This window comes from Equus asinus, chromosome 21, assembly GCF_041296235.1.
Source record: "Equus asinus isolate D_3611 breed Donkey chromosome 21, EquAss-T2T_v2, whole genome shotgun sequence".
In the NCBI taxonomy this organism is placed as follows: domain Eukaryota; kingdom Metazoa; phylum Chordata; class Mammalia; order Perissodactyla; family Equidae; genus Equus; species Equus asinus.
In genome coordinates, this window is record NC_091810.1 from 29802005 (window position 1) to 29821234 (window position 19230).

A 19230-nucleotide genomic window follows, 5' to 3' on the forward strand; every position below is an offset into this window, starting at 1 on the left:
AGGGGAAGAATTGGCAGGGGAGAGATTGTCTATCTAAACACAAGACTATACGGCACAAGTCACATTAGGTTCCAGCCCTGGAGATCTGGTTATCCTCAGACTCCGGGCCAGAATCACAGGCCAAGGAAAATGAACTGCACTGAGGTCCTTAATTTCACAAAACAATTTGGCTGCGTATTAAACTGTTACCCTAAGGCATCTAGTTGTGGACCAACTAGATGAGGGACGGGAGTCCCTGATTCTACTCCTCCAGCAGAATTGTTTATAGTCAGTGACTTTCATAAAGATTTCCAAAATAGTTGACTGCTTTAGAAGAAAATGATACCATGCTGGCCAGCCTCTAAAATGGCCCCCGATGTTCCCCGCTTTGGATATTTACCCCCTTCTGTAGACCTCTTCCACTTTGAATAAGGCTGACTCACGTAAGCTATTGGATTCTAGAGAAATGAATAAGGTGACTTCTGAAGCTAGGTCGTTGAGGACATTGTGGCTTCCATCATCATGCTTTTTCCTCCATCGCTCACTCAGGGAGCCAGCTACCGTGTCAGGAGAACACTCGAGTAATCCTTTGGGGAGGTTCCTGTGGAACTGAGGCCTCCCGCCAACAGCCATTTGAGCGAGCCATCCTGGAGGCGCCAGTCAAGCCTTCACATGACAGCAGCCCCAGCTGACATCTTCAGTGCAACCTCAGGAGAGACCCCAAACCAGAACCACGCAGCTGGTTCCTCCCGAATTCCTGACCCACAGAAACTGGGAGATAATAAGTACGTACTGTTTTAAGCAACTCAGTTTGGGATAATATTTTACATGACAATACAGAACTAATACAGACGTACCTCTAAAAGACATGATGATACAACTTGAGAATCTTATTTGATTCATCTTGGAATAAAGTAGCCAATTATAAGCTTTTCATAGGGAACATCTACAATTTTTTCCCATTTTAAAAATCTTAAAAAAAATTGTTTTCCTATCACTGTTAATAGACGTGGTGACTATTTGCCATTTGTGGTTCCTTATCATCAATTTCCTTTACCTCTCAGCAATTCAAGTTCCCATTAGGGAACTGATTTTCCCCTTATTGTAGAGGCTGGCTAAAATGTCTTAGTCTGGGTTCCTCTGAAGCGGACCTGGAGACAGAGATTCGAGCTCAAGTGGCTTATTTGGGAGAAGATTCCAGGAAGCACTGAGAGTGTGGAAGTGTGACGTGGAAAGGAAGACATGTCCCTTATTGGCATCAATGCACAGGTTGTCCTTATGAGCAGCTGGGCTCAATTGTGTTGAGGATCTTCTGAGCAGGAACACACTTCAGAATTTCTTTCTGAGGGGCAAGGAAGCCAGGTTATTGGTCTTCCACATCCTGTCCCATATTGATTGAGGGTAGCCCGCTGGCCAGGGCGAGGAGCAGTCTGTATATAGGTGAGCCTCGAGGTAACTTCCGGGATAGGCCAAGAAGACAGGGGTGGGCATTGACAGCCATGTCCGCAGAGGGCAATTCCTGGTGACCACTTTCCAGTGGTAAATTCAGATCTTCCCTTCCTCCAATCCCGTTGGTGAAGAGGGATGGGGAGGGGTGGGAGAGAGAGGGTGAACCTCAGCTGAGTGCCCCAGCACTGTCTCTGCCCTCTCTGAGTCTTGACAGTACAGGAGGAAGGACGTTTAGAAGCCTTGGCATTGTGAAACTTCCTTGGTTCCCGTCCAGCCCAAACCTAGTCCCCATAAATCGTGCAAGTCTCCTATAAATTCCACAAGCCCTCGACATCCTTTTAATGAGTTCCTCTTTGCTTAAGTCGGCCAGAGTTGGGTTCTGTTGCCCGCAACAAGGAAGCCTAACTGGGACAATGGGTCTCACTGAAATTAATAGTAAAGTTCACGCTGTTCCAACCCAAAACCCACGGGATAGGGCAGATGTAAGAACTTGCTAAATGGAGTCTAAAGGTCATCTGTGTGCACACAGTATTCTAGAAGACTCTGAAAAAGAAATGTGAGGCTACAAAGATCTATGACGGCAGTAAGTGGGAACTACCGTTTATAGAACCACCGGTTTACAGATGAAAGGGTCTCTGGCTGGTCTAATTTGACAGACAAAAATTTCATTCTCTAGAGCACACAAGCCTCTCTCTCTGTTGAACAAGAGCTGAGATCCTGTCTATAAAAGCTTGCTCTCCATTTCAAAGGTCAACATCAGAACGTGTACGTCTGCAACCCTCTTATTGAAGACCAAAGCCTGGCTAGGAATGGCTTGATATTTAAGCATGACCTGCCTGTTTGGACCTTTTTCATTCTTTCTCTCTCTCTTGCTCCCACTCATACCCCAGCACTGGTGGACCTCACAGATTCAAAACTTTTATTAGCCTTTCAGAAAATGGAGTGAGCACATCTCAAAATCATCAGCAAGCACGTTGATCATTTTCATCACGAATAGACCAGATTTGATCTATTTGTACCACTGTATTTGGTACTTGGGGGGGAAAAACAGTTTCTGAAAATATTTCATTGACCTGCTGAACGTTGTGGGCATGGTGGGGTTTGACAATGATCACGGCAGTGTCACACAATGGTTAAAGCCAGAGTTTGTGTTCCAACAGCCGGGGTCCAGTTCCTAGCTTGGTGTTTTCTAGTTGTATGATTTCTCAAGGTCTTCGATTCATCATCTGTAAGGTGGAATAATATCACCCACTTCATGGAATTCCTGGGGGGACTAAATGACAGTATTTACAGAGCTCACAGTAAATATTTGATAAAGTTCATATTATTTATATCAGTGAGGGTAACAGCAAGAGGCAAATGGCAGATTCAAATTGGGTAACTTGGGGAGAGGTTAATAAAGGGACTATTTATAAAGTGTGAGCAGGGTGTAGGGACACCAAAAGCGATCTCCCCTAGGTGGGATGAGGAGGCGGGAGAAAGGGTCACAGAACCGGAGAGAATTGTGGGGAGAGGGCAGCTTGAGAGAACTGCAACGACGGATGCTGCCTGCCCTCACGGAGGAAGCTGGAAATAACGCTCCTGACCTCCTTCTCTTCCGTCCTTTGAGCGTCCTCTTGTTGGCGCTCCCAAGAGGAAGCCAGGGCACCAGAGCAGCACCCCAGGGACAGAGAGAGGTGGGAAGGGTACAGCGTGGGTCTGGAGGGGACAGTTGGAGATGCCCAGGCTGCGATTATTGCTGGAGCTTCCGGGACACCTAAAAGAAACTTAGAGGAAGGCCAGGGCCTTCTAGTGACTGTGTTGATTGAATGGATGTGGAATTTTTTTCTTCTGAAAAGTGTCTTGTTACCCACAGGTTTTCTGCGTTAAACTGTCATTTATTTGAAATTATTAGGGTTCCTCTTTTTCCAACCTCCCTACCTCGTTTTGGAAGAGGACTGGATTGCTTGAAGCAACCTCTCTCCCTCTTTGCTCAGGTCTTTCCAGAAGTTTCTAAATCCTGCTTCAGTTTCCCTCATCAGCTTCCCGCTGAGCCTGTGGATGCGTGCTCAGTTAGAATGGCCGGAAGGTCAGTACAACCTCTGCTAGTTAAAGCCATGTGAGGTGGGAGCGTGGATGCTAGGCTAAGGACACACAACTATGCCTCGCGGTTGGGCCGTTCGCAGCCATTTGCCTTAGAGGATTAGTGGAAAGTTTACGGGTGTGGTGTACCTCATTGATAGGATCTGAGAAAGAGCCCCCCCCACCCCCTTTTCTTATATTCCTTATATTTTTGTCATTTGATTGGACTCCTGTTTTTCAAATAACCCTGTTTGAAAAGACATTGGTTTATAATAATTTTAAATACTTATGAATTTATATAATTAACCAAACTGTACTTCATTTAAAAAATTTACTATAATCCTCAATTCCACCTATGTATTGGAAGACTAGGTATTTCTTATGACTTTAGCAAACTATTTTGAAATATCCATCTTGATTCCCCAATTGAAAAAGTTTAGAGTGAAAGGTTTGATGACACTTGGAAATTCTAACTCTTAGCTTTTCAGAAATGGCTAGGCCGCTATCCCCTGACGTTAATCAGACATAGACGTGTCCCCTCCCTTGAGGGTTTTCTGCAGCTGAGGCTATACCTAGGGGGCTGGCCACCACGGGTACTTTTGAGAGTTTAGGCATCCAGCTGTTCCTTGAAGCGGGATCTGGGAGAAGCTCACGATGGCCTTCACAATGACCTTGGGGGAAGATGTGATTTTATACCCGTGTTGTAGATGGGGAACCTGAAATTTAAGGAGCTGAAATATCTTGCTCAAGATCATACAACTATAATTCCACAAGCCTAGATCTGAACCTCTTAAGACAAGAGTTGGGTTTTTTTGTTTATTTGTCTCTTTTCCTGAGGAAGATTTGTGCTGAGCTAACATCTGTGCCAATATTCCTCTATTTTGTATGTGGGAAGCCGCCACAGCATGGCTTGATGCAGTGTGCAGGTCCATGCCCAGGAACAAAACCCAGCCACCGAAGCAGAGTGTGCCAAATTTAACCACTAGGCCATGTGGCCAGCTCCAAGAGAAGAGTTTTATATTCATGAATTTGGATTTTAGAAAGGAAATTCAGTGCCTATACTGTATATTGCACTATAACTCTGTGTTTCTTTCTATGGCTACTGTAATACGTTACCACCAGCTTAATGGTTTACAAAAACATGGATTTATTATTTTACAGTCCTGGAGGTCTACAGGCCTAAAAATCAAAGTGTTGGCAGGGCTGTGCTCCTTCTGGAGGCTCTAGAGGAGAGAGAACTTGCTTCCTCGCCTTTTCCAGCTCTAGAGGCCACCTGTGCTCCCTGGCTCCCGCTCTTTCCTCTGTCTTCAAAACCAGCAACATGGCATCTTCAAGGTTCCCTCTCTCCCTTTGACCTCTGCTCCCATTGTCACATCTCTTGTATCTCTGACACTTCTGCCTCCTTCCTATAGGGACCCATGTGATTACACTGGACCCACCTGGATAATGCAGGGTCACCTCTTCATCTCAAGGTCCTTAAGGTAATCAGATCTGCAAAGTCGCCTTTGCCATGTAAGGTAATATATTTGCAGGTTTCAGGCATTAGGATGAGGACATCTTTGGGGGCCATTATTCTGTCTACCATACCCTCCGAGGTGTCTGGAAGAGCACCCTATAATCAGAATCATTAATATTCCTGCAGCAAAATGTATGAATACTCATGCTGAAGAGTATGCATCAACAGTTAGCAAACTACCCCCATAAGACCAAACTCCACTTGTTTTGTAAATCACATTTTATTGACACAGCCACACCCACTCGTTATGGCTGCTTTCTGCAATGGCAGAGTTGAGTAGCGGTGACCAGCAAAGCCTAAAACGTTTACTCTCTCACCTTTTACAGAAAAAAATTGCTGACCCCTGGTATAAATAACCTCTCTAAATAGTTCAGGTCAGTTTGCCATCAAGTGAGTTTTCCACAAACCTACAGAAAATGTCTTGATTTTCAAAGTTGTTGAATTTCAGAAGAACAAACAAAGGAACGTGGATTGCTAGTTAGTGACTCCAATTCTGACACCAGTTCCGATGTGTATGTGTTTATTTTTCCATGCCACCAAGCAATTAACTCAATTCTGGCTCTATCTACTTGGAGATAGTGTCAGATCCCACAGATTAAGGGCTCAGTCCTACAAGACTGCCCCCACTTCAGACGCCAACCACAAGTCCAGCTTGTTACCTGTGCTTCTGACCAACCAGCTATAAATCAGAGGTTCCCAGGACTGCCTCCTTAGAATCGATTAATTTGCTAGAGTGGCTCACAGAACTCAGAAAAACATTTGACTTACTAGATTACTGGTTTATTATAAAAGGATATAACGCAGGAACAGCCAGACAGAAGAGATGCATAGGGCAAGGCATGGGGAAAGGTCACGGAGCTTCCACGCTCTCTGAGGGCACCACTCTCCCCACGTCTCCAGATGTTCACCAACCGGGAAGCTCTCTGAACCCCATCCTTTTCGGTTTTTCTGGAGGCTTCATTACATAGGCATGACTGATTAAATCATGGGCCACTGGGGATCTCTTCAACCTGGAGCCCCTCTCCCTCCCTGGAGGCGAGGTGGTACTGAAAGTTCCAACCCTCTAATCACATGTTGGTTCCCCTGGCAACCAGCCCGCCATCCTTAGGTGCTTTCCAAAACTCACCTCATTAACATATGCACTGGCATAGTTGAAAGGGGTTTGTTATGAATATTAAGACACATTTATCACTCTTATCACTTAGGAAATTCCGAGAGTTCTAGGAGCTCTGTGCCAGAAACGGGACAAAGACCAAAGACATATTTCCTATTATAAATCACAGTGACAGAGCAAAGGACTCAACCCCAGATCACCACAAAGCCCAGGCTTTTAATCTAAACAGTTCCTTTGTAGTTAAGAGAAGAGTGTGATATGTGTCTTTACTGGACCCATTTTAGGATCTCGGACACCCAGAGGTTTAGAGCAAAACGTGGCCCAGGGCATCATCCAGTCCGTGGGTCTGCAGACGACAGTCCACAGGCCCTGTTGGCCCAGAGGTGTTTTAGCTAGAGCAGTCCCTTAACCTCAAAGCACCTGAAAACCTTTAGCCAGGAGCCTGCACCCTGACAGCCACAGTCACCAACATCCTCTGCCTTCTTCGTCACCTCACCCAAGCTCCTTTACAGGATGACATTCCCAGCCTGGTCCCTGAAGGCGTCTGAGATTCGACTGTTGACCTATTCTCCTCCCACCTACACAACAGAGGGAGAAAGCAAGGTCCACACCAAAAATCAATGGCGGAGCTGGGACCAGGACCCAGGTCGCCTGCTCTCTCACCAGCTTCCTCTTCTTCACTATCAGGTACATGGTCTTGGCCCAGGGCCAGGCATGAGTCACATGCGCAGCCTCTCCTGACTTATTCTCCCTGCCACGTCAGTCCCCTCCTCTGCTGGACTTTGTTTTCCCTGCAGGTCACCAGTAAATCACTTGCCTAAACAATCATCACCTTCCAAAGCTCAGCAGTGGTCCCAGATGTTGTCATCTCTCTTGGCTTCCTTTGATGCTCTGGAGAGAGATTTCCTTGGAGAGCTTCCAAATTCAGGGCTGAGAACTTGTTATCATGTGAATTTCAGACTGTGCCAGAATTCAGCTTTCAAAATCGTCACGGCTCACCTTTCCTCTAAGTCAGGGTTGAGTTGTGGCCTGCGGACGAAGGCGCCCACGTCTTGGCTGATAGTTCTAGATGGGGTTTTGGGGTCTCGCTGTCAGAAGGCAGAACTTTTGGCCCTGGGATGATGATCCACTGACGTCATTCTCCCTGAGGTCATTCCTGAAGGAATTCCAGAAAGAAAAGAAAAAAGCATCTACCTTAATGAGAAAGGGTATAAAATCTCTTCCAGCTGTTGGACTTTTGCGAGGGTAATAAAGTTTCCCTTGGAGAACCTCTCTTCTGGTTTGAGCTTAGCCAAACCTCATCCATAAAGTATCCACCATAGGGATACAAATCACTTTTTAATTAGAATCCCTAACCATAAATTCAGGGATAAGGCCAAGAACACCCTAGTATGCTCCATCACATCTTCCTGTTGAGACACATTGCAGAGAGCTGGATGTTTCTAGAAGCTGAATGTCTGTTTTCTCTGCATTTGAATGTGGGTATTATTTTCGTTGCTATTTAGTTCCTTCTGCAAGCATATGGTCATTGATGCAGACCGAAAGTTGTATCTGGAAGAGGTTTGGAGCAGTGAGGACATTTTAATTCTCCCATAATTTCCGTCAACTAACCCTCCTCCAGCCATTCCAGATGAACATAGAATCTGAGTAAAAAGAATGAGCTTCTTGGCAGATGAACTTCCATGCCAAGGCCCCGAGCCATCCTCTTCCCGTCCATCACATTGTTCCCAAGTATCTCTGGTTAGAAATTGTAGAGAGCCACTAGTTTGAACTTAGACAATCGTTTTGAAACTTTATTTGCACTTGGATAATACGTGTATAATCTCCACCATTCAACCTAATGGTTTTTTCCTTAGATACGTCTTAGATGGATGTCTTTTCATAGGCCAAAGTTGAGGGAGCCCTATAACATCCAGTAGTCCCTCAAATATGTCATCCAGGCTGCCCACATTGATGGGCTGTCCAACGTTTCAGGCCTTCATCTGGGTTAGCCCAAAGTTTCTGCGGGGCCCTTGTGAATATTACTTAACGTCTCCATTTATTCTCCAAATGTGCTTGGATACCTCCTGAGTATGCTAGGTTCTGTGAAGAATATTCCATCCCCTCCATTGTAACTATTACTAGCACGTAAAGCTAACACTGGATGGCTTCCTACATATCAGGCATTGTTTTAAGAACTTTCTATGTATTAACTCATTTAATCATCACAAGAATCACATAAAGCAGGAACTGCAGTATTATTATTCACATTTTACAGGAAAGGAAACTGAATCAAGGAAAGGTTAAGAAACTTTCCAAAAGTCACAAAGCTCGTGAGCATCAGTGCTAAGCGAGACCCGATGTGGTTTGGGTCCAGAGTCGATGCTTTCAACCCTCACACCGTAGGAAGATTAAAAAGGGCTGCTTTCTACCCTCAAGGTTGTTCCCGCAGGGCTGCAAACTCAGATGCTGCCAGGCACCAGGCAGGAAGTGAAAAGGAGTGCAACAGGCTAGATGGGCATTTTGGGGAAATGGAGCGCTCAGTCCCCTTCTCGGGGGTGGCGGCTGCATGGATCCGGCCCATTGTAGCTGGATGTAGACAGTAGCTGACAGTAGACAGACCTGGGATGGCCAGGTTTGCCCATGCTTCAAGAGACGTCAGAAACACAGAGTTTTGAAATGTGAAATCTCTCACTAAAAACAACTTTCAAGCTTAGCAGGTATCTCAAGAGTTGAGTCTGTGGGTCGTCAGTTCACAAATCTAAGTTATTGTCTTAGGAGGGATGCAAATGTAACTCAGATAAGCAGATAGCTGCACTGTGATGGGAGAGTGCTGTGCCCTGACAGAGGCACATTAGGGAAACACTATGGGAAGTCGGAGTAGTAGAGAAAGGGGACTTTCATATGGCACCACGTGGAAAAATGGCAATTAAGAAGGTCTATGAGGAAGGGGCTGGATGGGTAAATGAAGAGAAGAGCGTAAAGGGCGTGTTAGGGGAATAGTAAATTCTGTTTGACCACAGCGGGGTGGCCACCCCTGACCATAGTCAGTGTAATGGAGTTAAGGCTGGCCAGCGAAGCCGGGCCAGTCCTAGTGACCCTGGATGCCAGGCCCGAGTATTTAGACTTTGACCATGGGGAGCCATGGAAGGTTTTTGTGCAAGAATTGACCTGGCCACAGTTGGGCCTGACAGCTCTGGATCTGGTTAATTGGAGAGAAGAGGTAGTTGGAGGCAGGAGACTAGTCAGGACAGGACTAGGAGAGTCTTCACAACAGGAATCGGGGCAGAGGCCGAGGGAATGAAGCCAGGGCCAGGCACAGGAGAGAGGCAGAACTTGTGAGGGCGTGAATGCCATGCACAAACGAGAGAACGCAGCCAAGGGCAGCTTCCAGATTCCAGCCAGGCGAGCGGTGGTATTACAAGTGGGGGTATCACAAGGCACATGGGGCAGGAGAGGGAATGGGGAGGAGTATCAGGAATCTTTGGGACATTTTGGTTTTGAAGAACTGGTAGAACTTTCGGACATGTGTATCTTATGAAAGGTCTTCCTCAGGAGGGTAGTATGCCTTCAGAAATAATAACTATACATTCATCTCCCTCCCCACTCCCCAGGAAACAATTTGTTTAAAACAGATCAAAGCTTTGAGGAACTAGAGCAAAGGACACGTAAGTTTTACTTTAGATGATGAAACACTAAATTTGGGAACTTTGTGATATAGAGCAAGTCCAGATAGACATTGCCTGGGGCAGCTGAGGGCCATTTACTGACCACCTCCTGTGTCCCAGGCACAAAGCAAGGCTTTAGGTAGATTATCTCATCTGATCTTCAGACCAGAACAACCCTAGAACCAGGCACCTGAATTATCCCCATTTTAAAGCTGAAGGAACTGAGGCGCAGGAATGTTAAGTCGTTAGTGGGAACTATCTAAAGGAAAGACAGGACTTTGAAGGCAAACTTCATTCACTTTAGGACGTTTTTTGGGGATGGCCCTAGTTACAGGTGACACAGTCTTTATTAGTTGCAGTTCCAGCATTTCTCCATGAGAGAACTGGGGTGTTCATTTGGCTCCATTGCAGCACTGATGGGCTTGTCTTAGAGCCTTGCTTATATAGAAGGCACGCAGCTTTTCTTAGCGCTAAAGGTGCCTTCGTTCAGATTTGATATCGTAGTGAGAAAATTTCCATATTAAAGAATATTTTTATCTGACTGGCGTACGAAACCATGCTGAGGTCACCCCCTGGTGACACAACGGCTTCTATAAATGGGATAAAGTTGAAAAGCCTGGACACTGGAGTCGGAGAGACCTGAGTTCAAGCCCTACGTCCATTATTTACTGACTGTAGGATCTTGAGAGAATCATTGAAGTTCTCTGTGCCTCAGTTGCCACATAGTTTGTGCCAGCCTCATTGAATTGCTATAGGGTTAAGTAATTTTTTAAATATATACTTTTTCTTCTCCTATTCTCTTCCATATTCTCTTTTTTCCTTCCTATTGCCTTTTGGAAATAATCTAGAGCAGGGTCGGTAAACTTTTTCTTAAAGACCCAGATAGGAAGCATTCTCGACTTGGTGGGCCATGCATCTCTGTTGCAGCTATTCAACTCCCCTGCTATAGAAGAAAGCGGCCACAGACAAGGATTAACCAGCGAGTGTGGCTGCGTTCCAATAAAACTTTATTTATAAAACCAAGCAGCATCTGGACTTAGCCCGTGGGCTGTCGTTTGCTGGCCCCCCGGTGTGGACTCTGAGCAGTTGTGGGGCCTGCCCTGGCAGGTTTGGGAATGAGAAGGGCTCTGCAGGCAGGAAACACAAGCTTCTTAGGAAGGGGAAGGATTCCCAAGAGCTCCTTTCCTCAACATCCTCCTCATCCCCGTAGCAAACACTGGCAACTCTATTTCCAGGGAAATGCACAAAAAGGCTGCAAGGTTCTAGAAGATGAGACTTTAATCACTTTTCACGCTTCTAAGGTTAAACTGATCAGATTTATTTCCAAATGTACATTGGCCCAAGAGGTGCTAGTTCAAACAAAAACAAAAAGCAGGGGCGACTGGGATTTTTGCCACACTTAGAATGTGCTCTGGTCTGTGTTTTGCAAGAGGACAAGGAGCCATTGTGTCCCAACAGGGCTTTGCTCCTGCTTTTTGCCCCCAGACGAGAACCCTCAGTTACAGGAACATTAATGCCACAAATTTCCACGGTCCCTGGGGCCTGCGTTCCACTGACTCTTGTCATGCATTTTTTTTTAAGTGCTGGCTTTCATGGATGTGCTCTCATTTGTGCCTCAAACAGCCTTTCTCAGGCTCAGAAAAGTATGACAAAACATCTTAGTTCTCAGAGTGTGTGGGAAGTCTTTAATAATAAATGTGGCAGCTACGAGCGTGCCCTGTAGACACCAGAGATTGTAACCAGCCAATGCTCCCAGCTCTGAGAGCTCTGAGATCCATCCCCATGTTTGCACCAAAGCCACGTTCACACAGACTGCTCCCAGCCAATGACCGAGCGGGCACACTGAGGCAGACCTTCTCCTGGGAGATGCAGACTCCTTTGATGGCTGACTTTGGCACTAAACCTTGCTGATCTTTCCTTAGTCTGTGCACATTCTAGGACTCTTTCATCCAACCTCCCAGCCCTCTCTGCTTCACTCAGGGTCAGACCTGCCTTAGTTTGGGTTCCCCTAGAAGACACCAAAGATTAGGACTTGACTAGAGTAGTTTGTCTGGAAGATGTCGGCAGGAGGCACCAGCAGGAGAGTGGGGAAGTGGAGCAGGGAAGACCCAGAAGCCAACAGAGGGCGTGTTAAGGTCTCCATCCATCGTGGGCAGCTTAGGCTGAGTCCCGCTGGGGATCTCTGGGAGACAGCATAGAACCCGGCTCCAAGTTGTCCCACCTGAGGGAGGCGTGGGTGAGGAAGCTGGGGTATTTTCCCACCAATTCCTACGTGCCATTGGTTGAGGGCTGCTCCTGGGGGATTAACTCCCTGGCCCATCTGCCCTGCCCCATTCATGGGTGGAGCATGCTCTCCTCTCCAACGGAAGCCCCCAGGCCGTCACAGCTGCTTCCGCTAGAAAGGCATGCGCGTAAGAACGGTGAGTGCCAGGCCTCATGGCTGGGGCCCTGACAGCATCTACCCCAATCCCCACTTTCAGGTTGTGAGGTTCAGGTGGCATCGACCCAAGCAGTGCTCCCATGACCCGGGCACTGTCACCTCCCAGCCACAGTGAAGGGTTCGGGGCCCAAAACCAAGCTGGACCGATCACCGACCTCCCTGGAACTCTTGCTAGCACACTTGGAAGGATATTCTCGCTCCTGAGATCATGAGCACTACGCAGCCATCTTGCTCCAAGAGTGGAACGGCTGCTCTGAGAATGGAGCCAATGTGGATAAAATTACAGTGTAGGGATAAGAAAGGCAGAGAAGGTACCTACTGATGACATTATTGAAGTGTCTGGATCCAGCTGTGCCTGAAGCTACAGCACTTCTAGGTTTTCTGATGACACAGGCTGATAATTCTATTTCTTTCTGAAGCAGGTTTGAATGGGGGCTTCATCATTTGAAACAACAGGCTTCTGACGGATCTGAGTAGACACTCCAGAGGTGGTAAGGTAGGGTCTTGACGTATGGATTTGAGAAAAAGAAGAACTGCTTCTCTTAGTGTGGACTCTTGTGTTCCGTTGACAAGACTCATCCTCAGGATGCGATGGTCTACCAGGAAGACAGAATGGTCCCTGCCCTCATCCATAAGAGCACAGCAGGAGGCTTCCAGAGCCATCACTAGCCACAGATTTTGGAAGGATCTCTTCCAAAACCCGTTCGTCTCACATGAAAACTTCATGGAATGCCATAAGAAAAGATCTCAAATGTATCAATATCCTAAAGTAAATGAGCACCTCAGGGCTAGCTTTCCAGGCAGCCCTGGAATGTCTTCCAGCAACCCCAGGGTGGGCTGAAAAACTATTGGAATTTTCACCGACAGTTCATTCCATCTGTGGCTGAAGAATTCTCTGAGCCTGACCCTTTTGCTATTAGTGCCTCTCTCCTAAAACGTCTGGATTTGGTTTTGTGGCTGAGGCCTATGGTTGCATGCTTTTTAGCCTGAGTTCTTGACTTTGCATGAAAAAGGTACAGAGTAATTTTCTCTTTCTGCAGGGTTCAAATAGCCATTAAACAGACCTCCCAATGAGGCTGCTATCAGCTGAATTTTGCAGCACCCCCCCACCCCCAAAATTCAGATGTTGAAGCTCTATCCCCCAATGTGATGGTATTTGGAGATGGGGCCTTTGGGAGTTAGTTAGGGTTAGAAGAGATCACGAGAGTGGGGCCCTCAGGATAGTATTAGTGCCCTTATAAGAAGACACGCAGCTTTCTCTCTGTCGCTGCACATGCACAAAGAACAGGTCACATGGGTGCACAGAGAGATGACAGCCATCTACAAGCTGGGAAGAGAGCCTTCACCAGGAACCAAATCTGCCAGAACCTTGGCCTTAGTCTTCCCAGTTTTCAGAGCTATAGGAAAATAATTTCTTTTCTTTAAACCACTGAGTCTATGGTATTTTGTTCCGGCAGCCTGAGCAGAGGGAAAGCTGATCTCACGCTAACTGGAAAATGAGTCCAGGATTGGAGGCAAGGTGGTTCTATGTCCTCATCCCCAGCTCTACAATCAGAGCTAGGCTCCGTCGGTCCACAGTCACATGGCTGTAGGTGAAAAGCACAGAGGGTGTGGGACCTGGAAATGTCTACCGTGGTTTCTCAACATGGTTGATACAGACGTTTGGGTTGGGACAACTCTTTGGGTGGGACTGTCACGTACACTATGGGGTGTTTAGCAATCCTGGCCCCTGCCCACTAAATGCCAGTGGCTCCCCAGTCACTGGGACAGCTGGAGCTGCCTGCACACATTTCCAAACACTCCAGGGGGAAGGCAGTGCTTCTATTGCAACCGACTGGAAGCCCGAGGGGCGGAGCTTTTAATCACCTTGCTTCGTTACTAGTCTAATAGTTGGCACGTGAAAGCCTGCCCGGTCGTCAGAGCTGCCCAGTGAGTTGCAGGGGAGAACATTGCATTCCTTTGGTATTTGGTGAAAAGGTATCCTTGTGCTATGAGGTTTCCAGGGCTAATCAAAGATCATAGATGCCATCGGAACTCCAGGCCCCGGAGAGGCAGAACGGCATGCGTCCAATGGATGCGCAGTCAGGACTGTACCTTGAGAAATGGTTTAATTGACTTCTTGCCTCCAGACAGAATACATTAAATTTATGGAGAGTGTCACCATTTTCCCTGGCTGACCCTCTCCCATTTGTCTTAGTCCCTGCTTTCAAAAATTCCTTTCTTAATTAGTCTTGCTACAGTTTAGATCAGCTTCTACTTGCCTAGGCATCCACGTCTTATTACCCTATGAGACAATATAACACATGGTGGTTTGGAAACTGAGTTCTGGAGTGGATGATAGCTTCAAATCCTACCTCTGTCTTTATTAATTGTGTAACTTTCAGTTGTGTAACTATGAGCAGTATTTTTTTTCAATCTATAAAACAGGCATGGCAGTAAGAGTTCCTACGTCAGTGGGGCGTTGGGAGGATAAATTGAAGTCCGTGGCATTCAGCAGACAAAAAAGCAATGGTTGCCTGTTGAAAATTCTCCTTACACAAAACATCCTGTGGCTTTACTAAGATGCAAGAAATTCTCAAATTTCTCCACCACTTTTGGGTTAAACTATTTAAAGCTTCAGTTTATAATGCAGATATTGGGGAATTCCTGGAGTCCAGAGCTTCCGTGTTATTTATCTTTGCATCAGTTGCATCAAACCCACAGAAGGTGGACACTGAATGACTGTTGAATGAACAGTGTCCGAAGGCTGGATTAGATCACTGTGATGGCAATAATAAGGGTCGCTGACCTTGAACCTCCCCTTACTAAGTGTCAGGCTATGTTCTAGTGCTTTACACGTATATGGAGTTATTCAATCCTTATAAGGTAGGCAGTTTTATCATTTCCATTTTACAGTAAGGAAACTGAGGCTAGTGAGAGATTAATTTGCCCAAGTTCACACAGTTTGTAAATGTGACTTTGGAAAAAAAAACAAAGTAACATGGGCGTGGAAACTAAGTTCCATCCCAAGAACTCTTGCCTGATATCAGATCCCCAGGGCTGGGTGGGGTAGGCGCGGAGCGCAGAGCAGATGGTGGTGGCGGTGGGTGGTGGCTTTTCTCCAAAGAGTCATCGCACAGGATGTCATCTGTTCTCAATATCCACTCTGGTTGTCCTCCCTGGCAGTCCTCCAGCCCATCACACGTGCTCAGGCTGTTGGCCAGGAGCGAAATTTATTTGCAAGCCCCGGGTTCAAACAGGTACATAAATTACACGTATACAGCCTCATTCCTCAGTTCAGCTTGACACAGCTGAGTACCCGCCAGAGTTTTACAGCCTATTCACTCCCAGTGCTAAGCTGTCTGCTCTTGTCGGGGTGCCTCCAGCTGCCACCCCCGCCCCAGCAGCAGACACCTTATGAAAGACGACTCTGGAATACTTCCTGCCTGAGCACAGTCTTCCGTCTGAACTCTTTGCCCAACTTGGTCCATGCGTTCCACTCTGTCGCATTCTCATATCTTCGGACCTTGTGAATCGTCCAGCTCACACTCCTTAGTGCTTTCCTATCCCTCCCAGGATGAAGTCTAACCCCCTCCAAGTAATTTCCAAAGCCCTTCCTGGTGTGGAGCCTGCCCACTCTCCAGGTCACCCCCAGCCACCACCCACCACCACACCCCCACCCCCAGCATCTTCCTGACCTTCCTTAGTTTCTCACAAAGGAGCAGGATGTTTTGTTGTCATAAGGACGGGAGAGTGATTGTGCCTTAACCATTAGGGAACGGTCTTTTAGTGATGCGAACGTTGTGTCCGCCAGTATGGTTCTTATTTTGCTAGGGCTGGATAAATACCAGCAAACTGCTCACAAATTAAATCGCTGTCTTTTAAGTCCTCTCAAACCCTGAATCTGTTTCTACTTTTATATTTACTTGAGTGGCATCGTATGTCTGCCTTTTAGAGGAATCTTAGGGAGGCCCGCGTGAGAGAAGTTTCGTAGACTCCTTAAACAGATTTGAGAAAAGACTTCATCTCCCTCAACTACGTTCTTTTTCAGGAGGTAACAAGTCCCGTAGACTGAAAACGCCTTGAGAATAGGGCCTTATTCTAGGATCTTCCGCAGAATTTGGCATTTGCTAAACTGCATAGAAAGGGGTGGAGTCTGGTGAAGGCATTTTAGGGGAAACGAGAAGAGAAGGAGAAAATGCTGGCTAACATTTATTGCAGTCCCAGCCTGTCACAAGTGCTTTACATTACTTTACATCTTTTAATCTTCACACCAGTTCTATGAAGAAATAATATTATCCCATTTTATGAGGGAGGAAACAGACCCAGAGAGGTCAAGCAAGTTGCCTAGGGTCACACAGCTGCTAGTAGACAGCAGCAGTGTCATACATAACTCGGGTCTCATTTTCCTTCTACAATACTGAACCTCGGATTAAAGTTAGTTAAACCATGGCTCTGCTTCAGCTCAAATAGGTCTATGTGCTTTTCCCTGTTCCCACAAGACCCTGTTTTTCAAAACTCTCGTGAGGGCCTCCTGACATCTCAAGAACTTACAACTCCATCAAATTTCAAGTTTTATCAGAATTCAGAAGCTTTGGAAAGCTGGCAGATAGCTAGATTTTTTTCTTAATTAAGATTATGATAGTTTACAACCTTGTGAAATTTCAGTTGTACATTATTGTTAGTCATGTTGTGGGTACACCACTTCACCCTTTGTGCCCTCCCCCCAACCCCCCCTTTCTCCTGGTAACCACTGATCGGTTCTCCCTGTCTATATGTTAACTTCCACCTATGAGTGGAGTCATATAGAGTTCGTCTTTCTCTGTCTGGCTTATTTCGCTTAACATAATACCCTCAAGGTCCATCCATGTTGTTGTGAATGGGATGATTTTGTCCTTTTTTATGGCTGAGTAGTATTCCATTGTGTATATATACCATATCTTCTTTATCCAATCATCAGTTGCTGGGCACTTAGGTTGGTTCCACGTCTTGGCTATTGTGAATAATAGATAGCTAGATTTTTAAAATGCAATTATGACAGCATTAGCCAGGGTTTGCAATCCACTATCTGGACATGCAGGAGAGAGTCAGAAATCGGGTTGGACACCCTGCCTGCTGAAGTTGTGTTCAAACGTGCCTGCATTAGGAAATTACAGTCTTTTTGCTTTTTCAATGACAGGAAATATCTGGACGACTGAACTATTTCTAACAGGGACCATTTATTTATTTGCTTAAAGGAGCTTAATTTTTTGTTAAATACTGAAATATATTTGGGGGATTTAACTGCTGTCAATGTGGAAATAGGACCACTGGGTTATATGTTTCCAGTTGCCAATTTCTCACGGACTTCAACAATCTGTCTCTTTTCAAAGTATGACAGTTGGCAGAAATTCTTGGGCATACAAGATGCTGATTGTTTTCAGACATTAAAAATCAGCCTTCAGCTCATCGTGGCTGCACGTTCTAGCTTCGGCCTCTGTCTGCCTTTTACACACAGCTCTAGCTCCCCGGCACCACCTCGCAGGGAGCAGACCCACTCGGGTGCCCGCACCCACCCGGGGAATCGGATTTGCTGCTCTCTACCTTCTCTCCAGGGTGGCCAACGGCGATCCCCTCATGTAGAGAATCCATCAGCGGCCGGGAGAAGGCAATGAAGCATGTGAGACCCAGGAACTAACTCTATTTCCTAGCAACCAAGGAAAACCATTTCTCCTCTGTCAGCAGGAATGCTCAGATTTATGTAAGTTACAAACGCCCATTATCACCATAATAAACCATATATTTGCAGGCAGTATTTACAGCCAGCTAATCGTGGCCCTCCGTCCTGGAAGCCCCCATGTTTGCCAGTTTCCCCATTGGAGCCCCCCAAAATACGATTAGGTGGATGCTGACTACCACTTGAGTTAACAGAGGTGCCCTACAAAGCTACTAACCGCCTAATTATGAAGGAAGATTACTGATACTGTTAATTGAATGGTTGTAAAACTCTGGTAAAGTCAGATGGTAGTCAAGTCCGTTTTCAATTTACTAGGCTATTAAAAGTATTTCCGGCTATAAAATAAACAGACACAAAGCATACTAAACAGGCTAATATGGAAACATAAAAAGAGAAGGGAGAAGCTTGTCATAGCAATTAGTGGTCATGATTAGCTGTGCCGCAGACCCAGCGGTGGAAATTAAAGATTAATTTATGACAGCCCTCCAGTGAGGGAGGTTTGACGGCGACCGTTCTGTCTGCAGGTGGGCTGGGCGTTTGTCATTTCAATTGCCAAAAAGCCATCTCCGTCTTAGGCAGGGCTTCCGGCTTCCTTGGGACTGGTGTATCTGTTACCTGTAACTGAAAGATGCTTCTCTGATACAATTCTTCATTTGGAGCCTCAGTTTCCCTATAGGAGTGGGCTGGTTTAGGGACGTTGCAGCTCTAAGAGATCCTAAGATGATCTGTTCCAACGTCACATCCTAACAGCATGAATCCTCACTGACCCCCTAAATAGAGCTTACCTGTTCACGATGCTCATAGCCTTTACCTGGACGTTGTCCTCTCTACCCACTTCTGGGGAAATCCTCCTTGGTTTCCACATTCTGGAGAATTCTCTTAAAGAACCCAGTCTCTGTACCACTCACTTGCCATTCATCCTCACTGCCTCTTCCCTATCTATATTTTCAGTCCATCCAGCTGATAAGCTCCTGGGGAGCTCAAGGAAACTGTGTGGATTGATAGAGAAGAAAGCATTGCAGGGGCATAAAGCATCCACATCTTGGTCTGTTTCACCTGGAAGACGTAGGAAAGTTGGGAAACGGTTACCTAAGAACCTGTCAATATGCAGAAATAACAGGGAACTATATTTGCTGTGGAATTTTGCTATCAAAAGGGCTTTCATGTTCTGACGTCCAGAAGCAGCCATGAAATAAACTAATAAGTGTTATGCCAAATCTCGCCACTGAGAAGATCAAGGCTCAGAGAGGAGAGCTGACCTCATTCAGGTTCTCACAATCAGCAAATGTCAGAGCCGGAAACAGAAACCACGTGTCTGGCCCTGGTTCT